The sequence below is a fragment of the Echiichthys vipera genome (genome assembly GCF_963691815.1).
Source record: "Echiichthys vipera genome assembly, chromosome: 9".
NCBI lineage: Eukaryota > Metazoa > Chordata > Actinopteri > Perciformes > Trachinidae > Echiichthys > Echiichthys vipera.
The window spans coordinates 7,922,886-7,941,356 of record NC_139834.1 but is presented as its reverse complement, the minus strand read 5'-3'; the positions used below and the strand labels follow the sequence as shown (position 1 = coordinate 7,941,356).

General features: G+C 43.0%; 1 protein-coding gene across 2 annotated transcripts in view; it reads left to right on the top strand.

The window, feature by feature from the left end:
- Window positions 1–650: 650 nt before the first annotated feature.
- The window catches only part of plxna2 (plexin A2), a 188,329-nt gene continuing 170,508 nt past the window's right edge, over window positions 651–18,471 (top strand). For both annotated transcript variants that reach the window (XR_014593339.1, XM_083919826.1), the window contains exon 1: window positions 651–1,185. The gene's annotated coding sequence lies outside the window, so the exon portion shown is untranslated. The remainder of the gene's footprint in view (window positions 1,186–18,471) is intronic.

Here is an 18,471-nt window from a genome sequence, read left to right as displayed (position 1 = left end):
ATGGCAGTATTCTAACAGAAACAGAGTTGGAAGGGACAGTGTCACTGTGTGGGTTCAGTGTGTGCTGCGCAGACAAAACTCAGAGATAGGTAAGAACATTTTCTAACAAATCTTTTTAAAAATGTGATCTAATTGTGAACTATCAATGTTCAATCAGCCAACACCTGTAAAATGATGATGATGATGAAGATTTCCAAAGGGAATGTTGGGACATGCCAATCTGTAGGAATCTTTCTAGGCTACATAGGGTTGTCAAAACTTTAAAATATACACAATAGTCTACGTTAGAAATTTCAGGCATCCCTCTACTAAGTTCTTTATCTTTTAGGTTTTTAATTGGGGTGGTTGTGTATTGTAATTTACCTCATGGTTTTTTGTTTACAACAAAGTACTTGTTATTGTTAGAAAATATGTATTCATAGCACAGGCCAAAAGGTTGGTCTAAGACTGCGTTTCTGAATTCTGCTCAAATGTTTCTTTAATGTATTCATTATTAATGTTTTTTCTTTGGGCGGAAACAGTTAACACCATAACGAGCCGTGTGAGTGTTGAGGGGGCTGGGTCTAAACGCGCAGTGTGTGCCAGTGGCAGCGTACACACACTACTGTACACTGATGGAGCCGCTAATCTATGTCAGTCCGGCAGAGAAAGCAACGCTGCGGGTCTGAACCGACGCTGCGAAATTTACACCGTCTGGACGATGGCAAGCCTGGCCACGGCGTGTCCGTAACCTGCGTGTGTTGTGTAGAGAGAGCAACCTGGAGGACGCTTTAATCCCGAACTGAAGGAATGTGCCATTTCACTGACACGGTCTCGTAAAGTAACATTTGGAGGTCAGTTCAGATGCTGAATGCGCTGCCGCGAAGTTTACGCACTGAATTTGCAATGACTCGCGGTAATGAAGGTTTTGAATGAATGACGCCACCACCACCACCACCACCACCACCACTACCGCTTACTAGGTTCCGCAGGCAGATGTGTTGAAGGAATTGGAAGAACTAGTGAGTGTAAAAAAAAAATATTGAAGCATCTCCGAAAAGCGTGGCTCTGTCCAGATAGAGCATTTGGACACATTTTATTTTACCCCCCCCCCCCCTCTGTGGATGTGAGTCTAGCGCATCCCAGAAGACAGCAGCCGCGCTGGAGGGAACAAGGATAACCGGGAGATCCAGTTCAGATGAAGTGGTGAGTGACTATTAACGCTCCTTTATGCTAAATGTCCTTCACAGTGTGTAAATATTTGTTTTAAGTCCCCAAAGACAGCCAAACACTGTTGTGTAAAAGGCTCATTGCCGACACTGCGGAGAGACAACTGAAGAGAGACATGTTTCATTTTTGGGCTGCGGGCTCTGATAAAGGTAGCTGCCGGTCTCACTATTTCATCGGAGCTTTGCAACAGCTCCCGACACAATGAATGATGATGATGATGTGTGACCATAAAATATATGAGATTTACACCATCTGCTTTTATTGTGCAAAGAAGATCATGTCACCTACAGCGGGCTTTACGCACAGGTGTTGCTCTGGATCCTTCTGCTGCTGTAGTCTCATTCATTAGAATTGAGCTGCCTCCTGATATTACTGAGGTACAGTCTGTTCTGCAGATGATACTTCCAGTTGGCATCACTCTTGCGGATGAGCGGCTTCTGGTTTGTGTTAATAAGATCTTCTCCTGGAGTATTTAATGAAATTAGTTGACCAGCCGGTATTTTTAGAGTTGTAATGCTTTGAACTCATGACAGTGCTAAAAGGGAAATTATTCGTTGACCTTGATTGTGTGAGTGCAAATTGATACATGCATGCTTTTCTACAGTGTCCACGGGGTTTGTATTAATAACCTTTTTTAGATGTAATATGCAGACTGATGGCAGGCTACAGACCTGTGTGTCACTGCAACAAGTGAACCTTGAATCTGTAGCCGGAGTGGATTATCATCAGTTCATGTTCAATTTCTCACTTTTTATGTTTACAAAAATATAAACACTGAATTAGTCTCACAAGGTCACTGATGTAATTCACATCATCTACCATGCCGAAACATTTCCTGCTTGATTTGTTCTCTTTTCAAGTGGTAAACTCAAAAAACCCAAATTGCAACAATGACAAGCTGAAATATATCGTTGCCAACTGGCATCAATTTAGGATTCCAGATCGACTCTTAGACCTCATCTGTCCCAATTCAGCAGATGCACCTACAAATCTTCATTCTCTGTCAGGCTGCCAGCGCGCCGGCAAGAACCCGTGACAATGACTCTAAAGAAAATAGATGTTGTCTTAAGTAGAAAATTGCCTTACATTTGCATGAAAATAACTTGCATCTGCCACGGCTGACGGGTAGCATATTAATCCCTCTGCTCAAGCAATCAAAACCCGTTCCTTCTTGGTGAGATCACAGTTTTTGTGCATGTGAAGCGTGACCCAGCTCACATCATTATTTTAATATCCATCTCAAAGTGAAACAGCAGTTTGACCCCAAAGCAGCCACCAGGGTGGAAATTGCTGCCTTTGGAAGAACAAACCAGCACTCAGCAATGGTTTGATTATCACATGCTGATTATATTCACCTAATTAACTCCAATCTAATGGGGGGAAAAAGAAAACACATTCGCTGATAGTGTGGTGCTGCCGCTGAGCATCAGCCCCTCTGACCAGTAGGCGATTCAGCAGCTGTTGTATCATGATTTTATACAGTTATATTAGCTCTGCTTTGGTCAAATATATTTCCATAATTTACAGACCGACAGTAACTTTAAGTGACACAAGATTATTGCAGTTTAATCGTTGCATTTGAAGAGAAGATCATAGAAGGCAATTGCTGTTAAAAATATTTCCAAAGCTGTTGTTGATAGTCAAAATGTATTCTTCAGTCAGTTTGCTCTTTTTTTTAAATAATGGAGGATAGATGTTGAGAATTCTGCTCAATGAATCACTTTCAAGTGTTGCCTTTGAAGGCTCGCCGTCCAAGAAAGCCTTTCCAGAACATCACACATTGGTCCGATCAATAAGGTTAACCTCACCGAGCTGGAGAGAAATTGCTTCGACTGGACCAACTTGGGTCGAGCTTTGTGGAGTAACGGTTGATGTTTCTCTGCCACTGCCTCTCCACTTCACCTCTCCGTAGGGGGCTGCAATGTTTAGATGGGATTCAGGTTGAAGCTGTGTGGTCAGCAAGGGATTCTGCTTTTAGTATTTCTGATATTGGGGGTAATTTACATAAGTCTATTTACCACATTTCCCCAGGGATAAAAGTCAGGTTTAAACAAAATACATTCATTTTAATCAGGCTTGTGCATGATCTGAAACATTTCATGTTGACTTTTGGAATAGCTGTTTCTGTGTAAAGATAAGTCACTCTGACTGAAGTCTCATGCTCTTCAGAGGAACTGGTACGCTGTAAATTGTGTCAAAAGCATCCTCTGTACAAGACTGCCTATCGCCATAGCTACCACCACCATCACCACCATCATCTATCAGTATGTGCAGCAAACTCTGCTGATTGGCGCACATGGCTCAAGAGCGTCCTCTGTTGATGAACAGCAACGAGTTGAGTTAATTATCTGCCCACAAAGCACAGACACACCCTGGCTTTCCACTTATACCACTCAACAACTATAATGACATCACTAACTAATTTTTTAACTGCATGATTTGATGCTGAATGAGTTGTTTCTGCCTTTTCTGTGCGCTGTGTCACCACCAGCCTTCACACAACACACTGCTTGCTCCTCTTTGGATTCCCCCCTTAAGGCAGCCAGACTCACCACAGTTTAGCTTGAGAGATTTTGACAAGTCATTGCGCATGCAGGCAGAATCCTTGACCTATTTCTTAATGAGTGAATACTGCAAATGCGCTCAGCGGCTGTGTATTCTGAAACGAAGGCCCCCACCCCTCCTTACAGCAACCCCCAACGTCCCAACTGTCTTTTGCTTGCACACACACATGCAAACACGCCAACACATGCAGATAATGGTGCTTTTGTGAGTTCACTGCCTCATTCTCCCACAGATATAGGTTCCTCCCTTTCCTATCTGCTGGAGTGTACAAATAGCGAGCGAGTGTTTGTTTTAATGCAATTTGGCCTCCCTTCTTCCCTCACTGTAGGCTGTTTATCTGAACCTCTCAACTGTCCAGCTGTCACAACAGAGATCTCAATCTCCTTGACCCCACACACGCTCCACTCACTCAGCCTTGTTATGTGCATGTTTTTGTGTCTGGGATGTGCGTTTATGGCGAGCGTGTATACGTGTGAGGATTGACATAAGGGAGATCTGGATCTGCGGTGACATTGATCAAGTGGAGTGCAGCCAGGGAGAACATTTAGTCTGAGAGGAGGTCTGTCTTCAGTGAAAAGTAGAAGATCACAACTGCCTCTTCATCCACACAGCAGGCGGCTTCGTTTACAAGCTATGTGCTTCCCATCCCTCCTGGATAATTGTAAACAACACAGGTTTTTCTACCTGTCTTTTTTACGCTTCGAGTAGACATAGTCTCTCTAGGCAATGATTATCCTAACAAACGTTCGTTTGCGCTGTTGTTGACTTCTAGAGGCGGTAATCTTCATGTTGACATGTTGATTCAGGAGTCTAGGAACTGAGAAGTCTGCCTCTCTGCATCTGGTATAAGATGACACTAAACATTTTTACAGTTATTCTGATACTGATACTGAGATATTTGGCAGGTATCAGGCTAGAATTGAAAACGGGAAGTAGAGATGAGACAATGATACAAAATGCCAGCAACAGAACTTGACTTAGAAAGCAAATCAAATTGATTTTCAGACTCGCCATTAAACAGATGAATGTTAGATCTCTTCCATGGAGAAATAGAACCTCTTTTTATTTACTCTTTCCAAAAAGCCTAACCCTCTGTGTCTGAAAACATTTGGTAAAATGTTGTGTTGATGCCCAACACTATCATTCCCTCCCTTTTGTGCCAAAGAGTCTAGTGTTGCAATTGATCCTATAAACAGATACCACAGTATTACTCTTTGACACAATAGCAGATGTTAGAAAACACCACAGGACTACATTTAATGGTCTAGTCATGCTGCTGTAGCTGTTTTCATCATCTTGAGTAGTTGTGCGTGTTGCCTTCAGTGACTTATTGAATCGTTGAAACCGTTTTAAATTGATGACTACAGGCCACTACACTGTTAAGTAGCAGCTTGCCCAGTATGAGCAACACATAGCACAGAGTGCAAAAATCAATACCACTCCTTTGCATTTCATTTTTCACGATACACAGGCAGACTGTACTTTTTTAAAATGCTTTGAGTACTTGAAAGAAAAAAATACATTGTTTCTGCTGTGAATGTTGATTGTGCTCGGATGTTTCCCCTTTGATAGGCCTGTTTAGAGAGTTTGGTTTCCCCACCACTGTCAGGACGCTAGCTGTTTTTTGCAAGAGCTTCCAGACAGGCTCCAGTCGGTCTCATCGGAGGTCCATCGGGGAACGGTTAACGGTCGTCCTTCTACCAGGCGCAACCGTGGCCAGTCCAGATACTGCTCTCTCTATTGATGGCAGCAAGTTAGCAATGAACCCCAGTGTGCACTCTGCTGTCCCAAAGGCTTGCCAGCTTGCTGAAACAAAACCTTTTGTAGGACGACTGAATCCAACAGATGGAGAAATGGACAGTAAATGAAAGTAGAAGCAAATGGGAATAAAGGAATTTAGTTGAGCATGTTTGCGGGTGGGCATTTAGGCTACTCCTTTGGGAGGCCTAACACCCTCACAATGCAATACTGGCAGAACTTAAATGTTCTCTCGTTGACATGCTGCGAGAGTGGCTTTGGGCCCCTATCTGAGAGGAGAAGGCAGTCTGCTCACGAGGGCTCTCCAGGGTCTGGGAAGCCTTTATTAAGATGTTAATGGAACTGCCTTCATGACACATTTCCAAGGGACAGGATCCCTCGCCTCTGCCATTCTGTAGTGCATCAATCTGCACGCCACAATCATCAGTCTCTCCCCCTCACACAACAGCCTGTTTAGGCATTCAGCCCCATCTCCACATTCCCCTGCCCAGGCGCTCTCACTCTTTATCTGATCTCTGCTGTCACAAGCCATCCTATATTTTACCACGTGTAACAAAATTACGTGATGCCACGGATAAGGGCAGCGATCCTGGCACAGGGACCCGTAGAATAACAAGTCTGGCTGTTTGTTTGTCAATGATCTTTACACTGGTTAGAAGTCAGAGTGTCAGACCCTGCAAGCCAAGAGGGCTGTTATGATTTTATTTTTTCCCTTTCCGAACACTGTCAGTTGGTTGCTTGTTTCCAGGACACTACCTACATTGCTTTCCCTCATTCGCAGTAGCCCTAAAACTGCTCTCAAGGCTGCCCACTGCAGCCTGAGCAGCTTATCAAAGCAACAACAACAACAAAAAGAGAAGGGTAGAAAGACCTCAAGCTTTACATACAAATGCCTTGACTTCATTTTCATGAAAGGCACTGGATGCATTGTTTCAACCATTTTCTCTTTTCACATCCGTTTGAATATAAGTCACTTTAGCCCGGCACCATCAATAATCAATTAGCTGGTGTCATGGGAGGATGTGCGTTTTTGTTTGGTGGAAACTTGACAATAAGTGAGCAACAAAAAGGAGCGGGAGAGAGGGGCAGAGTGGGAGGGGGCTTGTGTTATACACCAGGGGCAGCTGTCAGGAGCAGATGACTCTGTGTGTGTGTGTGTGTGTGTGTGTGTGTGTGTGTGTGTGTGTGTGTGTGTGTGTGTGTGTGTGTGTGTGTGTGTGTGTGTGTGTGTGTGTGTGTGTGTGTGTGTGTGTGTGTGTGTGTGTGTGTGTGTGTGTGTGTGTGTGTGTGTGTGTGTGTGTGTGTGTGTGTGTGTGTGTGTGTGTAATTTGTGCTTGGCTGCATGTGTTTGTGTCCATTTTAATTTATTTTTGTTTGACTACATGGCACATGTGTCTTTGTGTGTGTGTGTGAGTGTGTGTTTCTAGCAAGGCACCAGGAAATAGGCAGTATAAGGGCAACACCATGCTGTGCTGCCCACACTGCCCCCTGGTGATGAGGATGCCCCTGCCTGCCACTGTCGCCATGGTTACTGCAGGAAAAAGGGGTGCATTGAAAGTCTAGTTTGTTCATGTGCCATAGGGGAGCCCGGCCAACGGCAGCTTCATCCCTCTACTCCTGTATGTACACAGCGGCGCAATTACAAATCGACCACTTTTCAACTCAAAGAGGGCTATTATGGCCATTAGCTCTCTCAGCCATTTCAAAGAACTGTGTAATTTTCTTACAAGATTGACTCATGCTAGTGTTTGCCCAATAATTGTAAAATCCAGCAGGTCAGTGTATTGGCATTAACTTAATTTTCTCTATCGTTATTGTGTTGAATTTTCTCTATGTAGGGTTATAGGCAACACAACGCTCAAATTTCCACAGTTGTGCTCCGAGGCTCAGTGACATGTAGATACCTGCACCTTTGCTCTCTTCATTGTTACTATTTTGCAGTCAGCCATGGCCTTATCTGGGTGGAGAGCTCTTCTTCTGTGAGGCTGGAGCTTTGACTCGTTCTCAGCCCTAAGTAGCGGGGAAGCAAAGAAAAGGGGAAATATGGCCTCCTAAATTCATTCCTGAGTGAGATAGCAAACAGAAAACCTTGTCTGGAAAAGTCCTCCTCCTTCGTCCTATATCTTATTTCTTCTCTTGCACAGACACACACACACACGCACACACACAAACATACAAACACACACACATCCTCTTGATAAACTTTTTCCTCTGTTGTCGACCAAGTAAATTGAGCTAAATTGATGATGAAAGACCTCGAAACTCCCACAACTTCAAAACATAGAATGTGGCCCGCTGTGGTGTCTTATTTTCCTGCAATGTTGATAGAAGCATGAAGGCAAAACACTTCTACTGAATGACTCAGCCGCTGCTTGAAAAACTGCACAAGTGACATAAAGTTCCCATATCAGGCTCATTTTCAGGTTCATACTCGTATTTTGGGTGTCTACCAGAACATGTTTTCACGCTTTAATGTTCAAAAAATGCATTACTTCTAACTGAATATTCCTGTATTCACCCTATGTTTGAAATGCTCTGTTTTAGCGACTGTCTCTCCAGAGCCCCCTCCTGAAAAAGCCCAGTCTTCTCTGATTGGTCAATATTTACAGGTCTTTCTCACCTCTGCTTTTGGGGTCTCTTTGCCGTCTGTAACAGCCCCGTAACAGCACTTTACACACACACACACACACACACACACACACACACACACACACACACACACACACACACACACACACACACACACACACACACACACACACACACACACACACACACACACACACACACACACACACACACACACACACACACACACATTTATACAGTATGTGTTTGTGTGTGTGTGTGGTATAGCTGTGACATCACAACCCTACAGAAGTCCTGACGGCTCGTTTAAGGGCAATTTCTGATTACAGGCTGTGTGCACTTTGCTGTGGAGGAAGCATTTTGATACATTCATGGCATTTATATAGCATCTCAACCTGCTTTATAATTTAAAAAGATAATCTCACTTTTATGTGACCTTTAGAATATGGAAAGTCGATATTTTTCCAACTTGATTAGATTGTGAAGGTACTAAGAGGAAAAGATCTTGGATGAAAAAAAGTTGGGTCTAAAGCTACTGCCGCCAGTCCTGCAACTCCAGACTCTTTACTTTGGCTCAAGGTGATTTATAGTGTCCAGGCCAGGGGAAATGAATTCTCCCCTGGGATAACAGTTATGTTTATGCATGAATACATGACTATGATCCACACTCTGAAGCCAGTGGGAGAAAAAGGGATGAAAAGTACTTAAAAAGGGGAGGCAGCTTGTCATAAAGCCCACACAAAGTCTGTTGCTCTCCTGGCATGCTTGGGGCAAAAACGTTAATAACACTTTATGAATGTAATTGCTTCTGTTGTTGATTTTGACCTCAGCTCGACCTTTAAGATTATAGCCTTGTACATAAGCATAGGGCTTTGTGGAATGTGTGGGATACTGAGCAATAATAAATCCTGTTTCCCCTGGATGCATTTTCTGGGAGCCCGTCTTATCAAATGATATCGACAAAATGGCCATTGTAAATCATACTGTACAAACTAAATTGAACTACAGTAACAGTGTGCCTGGTGAATGACTGGTATTTGTTCCTGCCAGCCAAACATTATCAAGAGGAATCTGTCGTAGGGGAAGTTAGATGTTGTTGCTTCACTGCTCTTATTTCCTAGTGCCCCTTGCTATCAAAGGGAAACACTCTATGTACTCAGTGAAACAGTGGGAGCTCGCCCAGACAGACGCATTATTCAGCCTCTGTCATAACCAATGAAATGTGAAACACAACAGCAGCATCTTCATGTAACCCGCATTAGACGGAAAGGAAAATCATTAACATAGTGACTGACATGATGTGATATCGCGCCATGCAAAACTCAATCAAAAATCACTACATCCTTACACATCAGCTGCAATGTAGGTCAGACACATTGTCTTTTCTGTAGCATTTAAGGAGAATGAATCAGGTTTTCTAAGACAATTATTCAGAGTGTGACAGCCGAGCCTTTTGCAGCAGAGGACTTGAAATCTTTGTGTCCGTGAAGATGTTGATTAAATATGACTGCACTGAAACATTTGCCTGCCTGAGGGAGGCAGAGGTAGAAGAAGGGAGGGGAAGAGGAAGGCAGGGGACTGGGCAGGTTTGTACTTGAAAGCAATGAATGAGCATCCTTTCTTGTCTTAATCTGCAACAGTTAGGGACTTACACTATGGGATCCAATGCTGTTAAACAGCTGATCTACACAGAAGGTGCATTCAAAGGATATTTGCTAACGCAGCCTTGGTTTTACGAGACACACCTTTTATTTACACATTCACCTTGCAGAGAGAAAGTAAAGCTGGGAATTAAGAAGATTTCTTCTCATTGCAGAAGGCATCTCTGAGCTTGTAGGTACAATGTTTACTGTTAAGTACTTCGCACAAGCCCCGTTGCCTCTGCTGCTGTAAGCCCTCCCCAACATTTCACGGAGAACATGTTCAACCTGACAGGGGTGAATAGGTGAGGTGAATTAGCATTTTATTACAGAGCATGCACGTTTTAGGCATTATTTTTGTGAACATCATGTCGAATCTAAACAATTTGCTTTTGCAGGGTTTTAATGACTGTTTTTGTTCACAAACAAATTTCACACAATACTGAAGGGAATCATTTGATCAGCACAATTAAAAGAACATATGCTCATTTTCAGGTTCATACTTGTATTTTTGGTTTCTACTAGACTGTATAAAAAATGGATGACGTGTCTCCACTGCCTCCCACTATGCAAGTGAAGACAAAATACAGAGAATACAGGGACCGCCATGTTGTAATTTTGCAACCATAGTAGTGATCGGGCGGTGGAAGAACGTCATCAGAGTCATCCATACACTCACCCGACCAATCGCGAATTGATCACGGTCAAATATTACGTTTCACTAGGTTTCTACTAGAATATGTTTACATGCTTTAATGTTAAAAAAACAAGCCTTTTTTCTCATACTGTTTGTCTGAATATACAGTACCTGTAAGCCCCCCTTCTGAAAAAGCCCAGTCTGCTCTGATTGGTCAGAATTTCTTCCACATCTCAGCGTCTCTGCTCCATTATTGGCATTGCAGCCGGGGAATGGCGATAACAGCAGTGTAGCAGCACTTTCTACGTATGTACGTTTAAAGGCTCAATTTCTGAATACAAACTTTCTCTGTGGATTGAGCGTTCTAATACTTTCACAGTATCTATATATCACCTCTCCTGCTTCATAATCAAAACAGGAAATCTCACTTTGTTTTACAATAAGGGACCTTTTTAAGCATTCATTTTAGTTATTCTTTTGTTTTAGAGGGCAAGCAAATGGTTTTATTCTTTGTGTTGTCAAAGCTAGTGATTAACAGTATACTGTGTAATCTGCTGCACTCCTCCCTTTGTTGTGGTTCCTCTCTTCGTTCTCTTCTGTTTATTTGGGGGGTGTAAAACGTGAAAAACGGTGACCTGGCTGGAGGGATGCCAGAGAGGACTGGCATATGGCTTAGATGCTGGGAAATGTCAGCACATTTTCACATTTGTTTTGGGCCCGCATTCTGCCGTGCATCCTCACACAAAGAAAGAAAATTACAAAATACAGTTTCTAAACAGGGAGTGGCTGCTGGACAACATTTCGCTGTTGAATAGGTCCAAAGTAAAGTACACATTAGCACATTCTTGCTCATTACAGAGTGTTCACACACACACACACACACACACACACACACACACACACACACACACACACACACACACACACACACACACACACACACACACACACACACACACACACACACACACACACACACACACACACACACAAACTCTCTTCATCTTAACACAATGTAAATCCTTTATGGATTCCTTGTGCAGACATTGATAAAGGACACATTGCCTTTGTTTATTTTGCCAAGGCTACAGTGTTTGTGGGTTGTGTCGCACAAAGTGTTAGTTTCTTCAATGGCCTAAGGTCTGAAAAGCTGAAATGCTGTGTCTCTGCCTGCCTGGCTCCCTGAGGCGCTGAACATGTACAGTAGCTCTGTGTCAAGGTAAACAACCCCACCTCTCTTTGTACACTTCACTTTGACGCAACCAATCAAATAAGGAAAGGAAGAAAACTGTCGACACAGCCAGACACATTTTTTTTGTTATTACCGCAGGAGCCATTGCTACATTATTGCAGTGCAGTTTCTTTATAACAGTCCAAGAGCTACAAAAAATAATCTGTTTCTGACATTAAATGACATCTGAGCTGCTTGTAACATTTGGCAGTAAAGTGTCTTTACTGGGAAAGTCTTTACATGGACTGAAATGGAGAGGAATTAACTGCAGAATAACGACACTATCAAAAGTGCTCTGCTAGATGCATCACTTAATTTATCTGAAACATTGAGCAACACTGAGAGGTGTCAGGTCATCCAACAACAACATGTCCACGCCCAATGACTGATCAAGGTCAGAGGTCACCCTTAGCACTTAAAGGGCTGGCTGTGAGAATGCATCAGCATGCCCAGCCTCTGGTAAAAAACAGGGGGAGAAACAAGGAGGTCTGGGTTATTTTACTGAGTCAGACAGGAACAAAGGAGGAAACTGGAAGGGAGGGACGGAACAGGAAGCCAAAACTGTTTTTGTAGTAGTCAAGGGCACCGTGTGCCAGGCAGAGGTGTGACCTTAGTAAGAGACAACTTGAGAGCTTTGGAATAGCTGACTAACTCTCCCTGCCCAGTATAGGTTTGTAGATGATGAAGGTGTATGGAAGCGTAATGGGGAAGCTCTCACTGACTCTGAGTCGGCCCCAGCCAGACTGAAACAGCAGTGAACCAACCACCACGTGTCCTAATTAGCCCACTTCAGCATGTTAGTGTGCCCCAGCTGCTCCTATTTATGTTACTGATGAAATGCTGAATGGGGCTTTTTTCCCCCCTTCGTTACATTTTCTCGAGGGTAGCAAATAGTCCATTTTATCTTTTTTCTCTTTCCTGTTATTGCAGTTTTTTGCTGGAGTATGATTATATGTTTCGCCTACTTACTGATGCAGTTTATGGGGAACAGCAGCAGCAGGGCTGTTTTGTTTGTCTAAAAGGGTGATTGCCAAGTACCGTATTCCCCAAGGTTTTGCCCCCGTCTCCCCCAAACTAAGAAATGACAGAATGTGGTGATAGGAGGAAATACTCTGGCTGCCCGCTTGCTGTGTTTATGCTGACTCTGACGTGAGCATCAATTTCATCCTATCCTCTGCCACAGCATACTCATCATTGAGAGGTTTCAGTTACATCTCTTAATTGGATGGAGAGGGGCTGGCTTGCTTTGCCCGAGCCTCATTTTACCGCTTCACTAAACTCGTGACCCAGTATGATCGTTTTTAAAGCAGTCAAGCCACAGCGTCTCTCCCTCCGCTTCATCATCTATGTGTGTGGTCTAAGGAAAAAGTTAATGCGAGGTAAAAGCTGCCATCGAGGAATTCAGAACGCCTGGGTTTGGCATTGGTCATCCTGACCAAGCATGGGAATGCTCTTTTTTTATTTATTTTCAGTTATTATTGCTCTGTCTGTTCATGTTCATTATTCCTCTCTTTTTTCTTTATGATCTTGTGCTGTCCCGCTCTGTCTTCTTTATTGCTGCTCTTTCTCTCGCCTCTCTTTTTTGGCTGTTGGGTCTTTTTATGTCTCTCTCTCTCATTTACTCGGTGGGATCTGGTCCCAGCCTGCCTCACTTCCTCAACAATGAAACAGATGCTAATTTTAATCATCTTACCAGCAGAGATTAGTCTTTGATCAAACTTAATGCTCAGAAAGCAACTGCTGCATTCAGCTTCAGAGAGGGAGGCTGTGCTTGTAAATGTGATCTGGTGACTAAAGCAATGCAGGATACTCCACTTGAGTGCTGTTACACTTAAGCCCTTTATACATGCATTTCTCTTACCCAGCATTTTACATGATATGCAGTCAAAGCATTGTAAGAATTACACACTAGAGCTGGATTTAGACAATTCCTGCTATGAATCGCCCAGCCCCCTCCACAAGACCTACTTATGCGCATGCAAGTATGTGTGATTACATCAATGACATGCTTTCTAGAGAGCCTCTCCGCTGGGTGTCTGTATCAAGATGTAGTACAAGAGGAATACTGACCGACAGTCGTGTGAGGCTCAGTGGCCACATATAATGGATGCTCTCCAGTGTCTGTCTGCAGAATATGGATGGCCTGACTATCTCTGTGTTATATCTACAGCAGAGCAGGGGACACATTCAGGAGTCTCTGGTCTGTGAAAATGAGTGTGGAGCACTTATTCCCAGGTTCACTGATGTAGTGGACGGTCTGAAGTAGCTCTTCATACAGCTCTGACAGGAATCTTGTGCAGTATAAGGGTCCTAGACGTGTCCTTTGCTGCAATTCCAGGCTGCTTGACTGTTCTTGGTTCACCAAGAAGGCATGACCCTGTCCCAGAGTTACTGCAGGTGCAATGACTGCAGGGAAAGAAGGAGGATTAAGGGCAGGTGGGAGCAATAAAAAAGCTTGCAAGGCAAGTAATATTCTGTGGTGTCCAAAGCTTTTGTGTATTGCCTTGACGTTTAGGGCCACACAATATAATCCCAAGAACTCCATGGGGCCATTTCTCTTTTCCCTCCTGTCCCAGTGACTTTCAACATAATGAGCGTCGAGTCTCGCCCCCTTCTGAACCCTTGCCGTTGTGCGTGCTTCATCACAGCTGTGGACGATAATACTCATAGCACATCTGCCTCCACCTCTTGCTTTTTATACAGAGTACAATACTCAACCTTCACAGCTATAGCGAATAATACCATTCATTTCTATTACTCTGCCAACACGCTATTTTTCATCATAGACCTTCGAGGTCACCATGACATCCCTTCCTTCCTTCCACCTCCCACTTCCCCACTGCTCAGCCATCCTACTATAAGCAGGTGGGGAGCAGTTGTGCCACATGTGTAATAAATAGGCTTCACAGTAACATGTGCATGCCTGTACTCCAGGGTACATGCTATATGTCAATGCTGTGCACACTGCATGTCTACTCTATGTATTTTTTGCGGAGTTTCAAAAATGTTATGCTCTATTTTTTTAGAAAGAAAAAAAACATTGGCCATTTTAGAGCATCATTGTGAAATTATTTTGTACTTGTTTAGTGTGGAAATAATAGTAATAATAAGTAGTACAGTATACTTTTTTAATTAAATAAACGTTTGATTTGTTTGGAAAAGCTTATAAACTAAGTAAAAAACATACATTTTTTCCCCCAAGGTTTTATTTCATTTTATTCTATTGGCTTTTATTGATTGATTTTTAAAATGTTATAGTTTTTAGTATTGTAACATTTTATTCATTGTTGTTTATTTTTATTTATTTGTCTATATTGTTTGAATTTTGCTACATGAAGCATTTTGGGCTGCATGTTTATATGAAAGGTGCTACATAAATAAAGGTGAGTGGAGGTGATGGAGGTGATGCTTGTTGTGTGATATGCCTCCTCCATTCTCAGAACAACTGGCTCACAGGAAACCAGCCAGTGCTGATTTTCCACCGTATCCCAGCCAGCGCTGCATCCTGCGCAGGGTTCACACGGAACAGGCCGGAAGGCATGCATGTGTGCTTCAGCGCTGATCCAGCAAGTCACTCAGTCAGTCATCCAGCTTTGCTCTCACTTGTGCTCTGTCCCATCCTATTCTGTTCTGTCCTGGGGTGGCCTGGCAGCAGCTGCCGCACTCCAGAGGACGATCAGGTGGATTTTTATACAGCCAGCGTGCACAAGGCTGGGCTAATGCTTACTGCAGCGCTAACTGCTGTTTTATTATTCATATTCCTTGCGAGTCCTAGTTGGACTCACATACACATGTAAGGTTTTCTCTGTGATCGGTGGCAGCACTTTTGTAACTTGTTTCCCTATGTACTTGACAACAACCATTTGTAATTTTTCAGAAAGCATCCCAAACCAGCCTGTGCAATTCAAGGAGATTGCTGAGGTTCAGCCCATCCTGCCCAATTGCTCAGAACAATGCTTACCAGTACATTATCCAGTGTATTTATTTCAGTCCCATATTGTAAAAAGTGAGATTTCCATGTCTTTCTTTTATCATAGAATAAGTTGCTGTGCTGTACTATATACTGTATTCAGAAACTGTGCCTTTATACAAGCCGACATGACTCATGTACATTTGTGATATCACAACTGTACTTTATATAGGTAGAAAGTGCTGCTACAGTGCTGTAACAGTCATTCCTCGGCTACAGTGACGGTGCAGAGATCACGAGTGCAGATGCTGAAGACCTGGAAATGCTGACCAATCAGAGCAGACTGGGCTTTTTTCAGGAGCAAGGCTTTAAAATACAGGCGCTAAAACTGAGCGTTTCAGACAGAGGTGAAGACAATATGAGAAAACTAATGTAATGTTTGAACCATAAAACATGTAAACACATTCTAGTAGAAACCCAAAATATGAAAAAAAGTATGAACCTGAAAATTTGCATAATATGAGACCTTTAAATCAAGATTTGCTAATTAATTATTAAGCTGCTTTATACTGTACTACAACTGTGGCTCTTCTGAAGCCCTTGCTGCCTGTTACAGAGTGAGATAGTCCCATTGTTCTGCTCTGTGGTGGGTTGTGTCTTCACAGAAAACACTACATTCTGCTTGCAAGGCATGTATCCGTCTGTGTGAGTAAGCACCCAATTTCCTCACCACATGCTGTTATTGCCTTTCATCCAAAGGGAGATGGGGCTAAGTAACTAGACACAGACTTGATTTTGTGGTGTTTTATCACCTCTGATGAAATTAGAGGGGCCTCTACCAGGCTGAGTTATAGAGAAAAACAGACTGAGAGAGATCAGGAAAGAGACTGAACCCTTTGCTACTGCGTGATAATGCATCTGTTATGTGTGCCTCAGCAGAAAGGGCCTGAAAATAGGCTTTAATGGTCCTCAGACTGTGGTGTGTTTTTGTGAAGCGGGCACCACTATGCCCGAGGTCACAATAGGTCTTAAACACAATGAGTGAAGGTTTCCTTCCTTGTGTAAACCAGTACATTAACTGAAATTTGCTGTGTTACTTTACTGTAAATGAAATGTCAAGATTATTTACCTGATGATTTGAGGGAAATGTTTTTCGCACCGAAGTTCCAGCCTCAGGTTGTTTTCATTGCTACTGTGAAGGCCTCATAAACACTCAGTTCTTTCTTCACTTTTCCACACGAAGCCTTATCTGTGTTATTATTTCACAGAGGCCGTCTGGCTTTGGTCAAACTCTAATGTTTGGCCCTCTATGACCCTCAATCGAGTTTGGTGAGAAAACAGAGCAACAGACAATGTGAGGACAAGGCACGGTGTTTATAGTCTCGCACTCAGTCTGGAAGGAAGAAGAGTGGGTCATTGGGGTTAGGCGGTTTAACTCCTCACAAGTGCTTCCACCGCAATAAGTCACAGTCGTGAGATAAGCTAGCCGTGTGTGTGTGTGTGTGTGTAGCTACTGCATGACCCTGAGCAGACTAGGATTGCTCAGACTGGAAGAGCAAGTCATAGACCAAGTGACAGCCATATTTCCTCGCCTCCTATGTGACAGCGGGAAATGGGTGTTTATTTATACAGTCTTGCTGTGTTTGTCAAAATGTCCGTGAAGGAGCGTGGCTAGCTGTAAACATCATTAACCCAGCGGAGAGAGTCCCAGAGGAAACTATCTGCTGTCCTGGATGAGCGAGTGTGAGGAATTAAATCAGCCACACTGACACAGACAGCAACTTGTGAACACACACACACACACGCAAGTGCGCGCACACACACACACACACACACACACACACACACACACACACACACACACACACACACACACACACACACACACACACACACACACACACACACACACACACACACACACACACACACAAACTGCAGCTGAGAACATCTTTAAACAATCACATGACAAATGTCTATCTCCTACTTGTTCAATAGACTACTAAAAAGCTTCATGAAAGAGCAAAGAGTGTATTATATGGAAGGGTATTAGTGCCAGGCATAAGGTAAAAAAAAAGCTCTTACAAGTCAAAATGTCAAGAACAAAGTCAAACTTTAAGTATCAGTGCCAGATATAAGAAAAAAGGAAGGAGAATAAAGATGACTCAGTGTCAAGAATAAAGTTGGAATGTTGCGGAAAAAGTTGAAATAAAGCAAAAATGTTGAAAAAAAATTTGAACTGACAAAAATAAAGAATGAAGTTGAACTTTTTCAGAATAAAGTCCAAAAGTCAAGTCAAGGCAAATTTTGAGAGTAAAGCTGAAAGTTCTCAACATTTTGACTCAAATGCAAAATATTAAAAAAAAAAAAATCCTCTTTTTTCTCCGTCGTTTTACCCCTCATGACTGGCCCTGATACCCTTCAATATTTTTATGTGTCTTTGCCTAGTATATAGTCTTTTCTATCCGTGCCAGAGCCAAGCTGCTGCCAGCTAACTGTTCGAGGATTGAGAGCAGTGAAGGGATTAGAGGACACACATTCTCTACTGTCATGCTAATTGCATTGACAGATAATTGATTTTAGTATGGATACAGCTGCCCCGGCAAGCATTCATGGTCACACGTCTGTATTATATCATAATTCCCATTGTCACTGCTCAGAGTTGGATCACAGCCCTGGTCCATGGCTATTGTATGTCATCATACTTGAAACCAACACATCAAATATTACCTTGCCTGTCTAGCCTATCCCATTTAAGCCAACTAACAATTCACAGTGATCTTCTGCAATGATTTTGATGGAGGAGCTCAGTAGATGAGTGTGTTTCCCGCTGAGTTTCCAGCGCCTGGGTGTTAGCCAGCCCAGAGTAGCCTCATCCTCAGTCAGTGTGTGATTACAGAGCTAGACCGGGATATATCATACAGTCCTAAGA